This window comes from Chaetura pelagica, unplaced genomic scaffold (genome assembly GCF_000747805.2).
Source record: "Chaetura pelagica isolate M959 unplaced genomic scaffold, ChaPel_1.0 scaffold90, whole genome shotgun sequence".
Classification (NCBI taxonomy): domain Eukaryota; kingdom Metazoa; phylum Chordata; class Aves; order Apodiformes; family Apodidae; genus Chaetura; species Chaetura pelagica.
The window spans coordinates 5,743,347-5,749,346 of record NW_009953496.1 but is presented as its reverse complement, the minus strand read 5'-3'; positions in this window follow the sequence as shown (position 1 = coordinate 5,749,346).

Genomic DNA, 6,000 nt, shown 5'->3' with positions numbered 1-6,000 from the left:
TCTCATTTTTTTAATATTTCAAAGTATTTCAGAGTTGCATCCAGAGTTATGGAAGATTTAGGTAGGATGGGGGAAATCCACAACTGTGAGCTCAGATATGGTCTAGGATCTAAGATCCTATGGATCTAAGATCTAAAGCAGGGTAAATGTGTTTTCAAGCATATGTTCAGTCATCACCTAAACTGAGGAGCCCCAAAGGAAGCAAAGAAACCCCCAAACTGATACAGATTGGGGGGTTCATTCAAATAAATAAGTCTCTTCAGTGTGGAGTTTATTATTTCATGTTATGTGTGCTTGCGTAGTAAAGTTGTTAGATAATAAATTACTTTCAACTTGGATTTGTGTTTACTGTGGAGCTTTGAAACCTCTCTGGATATATCAAGTGGGAACTGAACAGGTGGCTCAAGAAGGCAGAAGAAAGCCATTACTAATTTGACCTGAAAGCTTACTCTGATAACTCACTATCCCCATTTGTTATGGGGTCGTTAAAAGGCTTTTCTGCAGTGGGTGAGGCTGCTTTGGTCAACTGCAGTTTGTGATATATATTTATATGGGAATGTCGTTGCAGTTGTGGTTTGGCAAGTCAGTCTTTTTCCTTGGGTACAAGACAGTTCTAAATACTCCTCCCCACCCTGTTTTTGGTTTTTCACAAATGAATTATTCTTTTAAATCTTTCTTATCTGTCGTCTTTCCTTAACTCTCCAAAGAAAACTTTAAATAGTTGCTCCCTTGGGACTTTCATGCATATCCTGTTATCTGTTTTATATTACAATCTTTCATGCTGGGAATGTCCTTCCAAAAAGCACAAAACAGCTAAAGCACTTAGATGACTAACAGACATATTAAGTGCTAAAGTCCAGGCACAAACCCAGCATTATTAACAGAAAGTTCTCTTTCGCCTTTTTTTCCCTTGTTAATAGTATTATACTTTTTTCTGATCTCTGGGGCATCATTTCACTTTGTCCAGCCCAGAGATCTTGCACTGGTCAAAATGGTGGTAGTGGTGAAGCCATTGCCAAGAATAGCAGGAAACTTTCAGAAATTTTCTGGTATTTTCACACTTCTAATCAAATACCAGCATTTAGAAGAGCCAATGGGAGCGATGAAGTTTTGGCTGCCAATTTTATTTGCTCAGCTAAGAGGCATCTCTCCTTTATTGCTTTTTGTTGCTTGGGATTGGCAATGTTGTGCTCCCGCAGGAGCACTAGATGCATAGTTTCTCAAAAAGCAGTATTATCTGTAGCTTCAATACTTTATATATTCCAGTACACATAAGTATGTAGGAAAATATTTCCAGTGTCGTGTTTTACTTACATCATTTTATGTGCATTGTAATTTTTTGGTTTTGGGTAGAGGGAAAGGCAACACTGAGCAAATTGGTTCTGCTCTTTCAAGGGAATGCTTCTGTTCCAGTAGCACAGGAAAGACTCAGCTAGCATGTGTAAGCTGCAAACACAATTAAAATGCCAACATGAGACATCTTGCATGGCTAACCTCTGAGGTTTGGAGAATGTGGGATAGTTGGCAGGGAGTATAGAGTAGCATTTATTCATTGCAGCAGTAGTTGTGAATAATTGTTTTAAATCTATTCTTCAACTTTTTTTTTTTTTTTAAATATCAAATATACTATACAATTAATTGCCTGGTTTGTTTACTTGCATCTGTGTCAAGATCTCTGCAGGTCCTTCAGCAGTTGATTCATATACAGATAGCTACATACCCAGCAAAAAAGACAGCTGCAACTTGTCTGCAGAAATCCAGAAATTCTTCACCATAGAGTGTGAAGCTTTGAACTTATTTGGAATTTGGATTAAACTTGTTTAAGATTGTTTGGGATGCTACATAACCAAGTATTGGAAACTTCCTTAGTGGTAGAGGTGGTGGCAGTATCAATATTTCACTTTGCATCCTGATTCAGAAAAATTGACATTAGGAAAAGTAGTATCAGGAGAAGATGCTTCATTTGTCATCTGTATAAAACCATCTGTAATTTTAGTGTCACTTTCTCCAAGTTTTTGTTTCCCTCAGCTGTACGCAGACACCAACTGGTACCGTTAAACTGGCTTGCCAAAGAGAATTGTTGGCTGTAGGGCACTTATATTTGACAAAAGCAACAATGATGAAGAGCAATTTAAAGTTGAAATACAGACTGGATGTTGCTGCCAAAAGAGGCAATTTTCTGGCTATGTTTGCACTGTAAAGCTTTGTAAACAACATTTGTCTATTAAACTCTGTTCTTGCACATGACAGAGCAAGCTGTCTTAATGCATTTGACAGTTGGTTTCTGGCCATTGTTCCTTAGCTGGATTAGGAATAAAAAGCTATCAGGCATTTTGAATGTGATCTCAGCAGTGTCTGCATCTGCATGACATTCAGCCTTGACATACTGGTGAAATCAAGTTAATGGCTATATTTGCTTATGAAAATTACTTGCAAATGTGTTCTTGTAGGGGTCTGTCACAAGTGTTCTACGAAAAACACAGATTACTTGTTTCTCATTTCTTTTTCGTGGTCTTGAATCCTGGTATTGCAGTTATTTCCCTCTTTTGCATGCTGTTGTACATTTCCTAAACGTGTGAGAAGGTAATAATTCTTTCTATGACTTCCACTGAAGAGGAAATGGATACTTGTCAAAACAATGATGTGCGTCTGGGATTCCAGCATCCAGGAGTTTTATTATACCAGACCCTCTCAGTTAGAAGGAGAAAAAGTTCTCTGGTACTAGTACATTTTTTTCAGCCCAAGTTGGAAAGAGCTGTGATTAGCTATGTTATTGTAAGTGCCTTGGAAGAATACTTTATGGAAGAGTAAACCTAAATGTTTTAAGTATAAAAACTGTTTTTAGTCTTGCCAATACATTAGAAGTAGAAAGAATAAAAGTTGGAAATGAAAAATTTGTTGTGGCATCTAGAAATCAGTCACCTCCAAATCAAGAAGCTAAACTTACAGAATCCAAATAGTTTTGTCACCTCTGATTTCTTTGATAAGAATTTGAAAAATTTAAATGTTTGCCTGTGTTTCAGTGGAATTGTGGCATTGTTACAGAAACAGCCATTTGGTGAGGTGGAGTGGAAGGAAAGGAATGGAGATGCGAGGAATGACATTGCTTGGATGATTAGACACTGCTGTTCTTAATGTCTAAAATTATGGTTATCATGAGGGTTTAATGTGGAGTAAAAACTCACTGCTAATTTGCAATGCTGATTTTTAAAGATAGGGCAGAGATTTTCTCAAACTGTGTTGTTCTTAGTTTGTTGGACAGATAACAGGAAAACAGAGCAGCCTCTTGACCCATGTTCATTTTCTGGCTGCTGGAATGAATTTGGAACTCAGTCCCGGTTTTCCACTGAGCATGCCCTTCTCTAGCAGTGTCAGGGCTTGGGTGGGGTCACTGTTCAATGCAGCTTTTCAAAAAGACTGTTGGATTCTCATCAGCTTACAACTTTTTTTTCACTCCTCAGCAACAGTGTAACTAGCGGGATAAACTTACTTAATAAGCTAGCTTAATTATATATTTGCATATATACTCTGGCAAAGAGAGATGTCCTGATTTCAATTAAGTTGTGGTTTGTTTATTGGGGTTTTTTTTGCCTTAATATGTTAGTGTATTTGTAGATTGAAAGTAAAATAGATTCTGTCTGGATATGGTGTAGAGAGTCCAGAGGGCTGCAAGTTGTATATTTGCTTATATGTAGTATCAAATAAATTTTTACGTGGGCATCACAACTTGGCTACGTGTAGCACTGGAAAGGCATTTGTATTCTGATTTTGTTGAAAGTTCTGGGTGTTTTAATGATGAGCTTTACATGTTGTATCAGTGGCATTAAACAGACAATGCTGTTCTCAATACGCTTCATTCAGTTTGGAAAACAGCACTTTCTGATATTACTTTATATGTTTTATTATACATTTTTAAACTTCTGCTGCCTAGTGTCATAAGGCAAATTTTGCAAAATAATGTTCAAAGAATTTCCACTTCTTTTCATGTCTGGTTATCTTTCTGGAGACTTGTATCCCTTCAACTGCATTATCCTTATGCAACTTAAAGTGATTAGTTTTAAAGGATTGCAGTAACCAAATTATTCACCAGACAAAATAAAGGTGACCTGCAGCAGGTGCTTTATGAAAAGCTGAGAGCACTTCAGTGATAATTAATAGACATGTTGTGTTGTGCTGCTTTAATGGGAAAAAGATTTTGAGAAACAGTCAGGTTTTTGGGTTGTTTTGACTTCACAAAGAGCTGAGGTAACTTCCCTAGGTTTGCTTTACAGAAACTTGTCAGCATAAAAGTGTTATTGTGAAAATCTCCTGCCTAGACTGCATATACTCACTTGGCAGTCTTAGACAGAAATAGCTTTCTAGGTCTCAGTTCATTTGCTAAAGGTTTTTGTCAAAAGGTTTGGTTTTGTTCTTTTTTCTTCACAGTGATCTTCAGAATTACTCTATTACTTGTCTTAAGACACTTCTGAAACAACAATTTAAGTTCACACAATTTTATGTAGGGTATTTTCCTGGAAAATCCTGTGTATTCTGTGTATTGCAAGGAATTAGGATGAATTTGCAGTAATTTTATAGCACTACAAAAATTAGTTTGAGGGAATTTATGATGTTTCAATATTTTTATAAGGACAACATTTATTTATTTTTTTAGTAATGCAGGTAGGCCACTGTACTTGGGGGGAAACATGGTACGCTTGGAATATTCAGCTGTTGTGATGCCATAGCTGTTATCATGAAGGCTAACAAATACCTTTTATTTTGAGTAGTGACTACTATCGAGGTAAAAGGATGCTTATGAACATAGTTGCCATTAATTCTGAGGCTTCAAGCCACCATGGTGTGCCTGGAGTTTTCTGGAAAATGGTTTTTGGGAGATATATGATCTTTTGTGAAGACACCATTTTGTGCCCTTTCACTCCTTGAGATAAGCTTAGACATTGTGTGAATATGTATATATACTTAGACACATATATACATGAATGTGTGAAACTTTAATTTTTATTATCATGGAATAGTAATTTGCTGTCTGGTGCTGAGGTTGTATTATGTTATGGTAGTACTTCTGTGAAAACATTCAATTACTTGCCACAACTTGGGAAGTACACCTGAAACTGGAATACTGTTGCTGTTTAAAGTTTGACTTTTGAAATGTGCTACCGATGTTTAGAACTATTATGGCACCATCTGCTGACCAGTGCACAGACTGGCAGTGACAGTTTGCTCACTTGGCTACCTCCTTGCATATGCTTCCAGTTTAGGAGGCAGCTGGGCCAGAATCATAAGGAGGAAAGGTGATTTTTAGTTGGTTTATGTTTGGGATAATTGTTTTTAGCAGGAGATATTATTACAATGGCAAATGTCTGCATTATAACACAGCTTTAGTTGTCTAGTCATTTGGATTATTGCATAAAGCTCTTTGATGAACTGTGAAACTTTAAAACAAATAATTTGGGGATTTTTTTGCTGTATGTGGCGTAGGATTGTTCTCGGTATTCTGTTTACCAAGGTGTTACCTTCTAAGCCTACAAAGAAGAACCGTGATGACATGAGATCAGTTCAGGCCCCAGCTCTGGTGGTCTTGTCACAGTGTGGGAAACCAATGGGCTCTGACAGGCTCTGCCCTGTGGCTGCTGTTGAGACTCTCAAAAAAAGCAGAGTCTGCAGTCTGTCTCTTCAGCCTCTGTGGTCAATCTTGATTTTTTGTGCACAGTGATCATCAGGGAAGGAGCAAACCAAAACAGTCCTTCATTTCATGTTCAGTGTGTAAATAGGTTTTAAAATGGGTTATGTTGCTACATCATCTTAATAATATAAAAGTAGGCTATTAGATTTTGTACATACAAAATGTGTTTTCCTATTCCTCTGTAGGATTTTTTAAATGTGTTCAGTAGTTTGCTAAACTGTTGATCTTTGAGTTTATTCTCTTTTTTTCTGGAATGTGCTTAATAATGAACTGAATAGTTTAAGTATGTCTGTTTGTATATATATACAGTCTTGTCT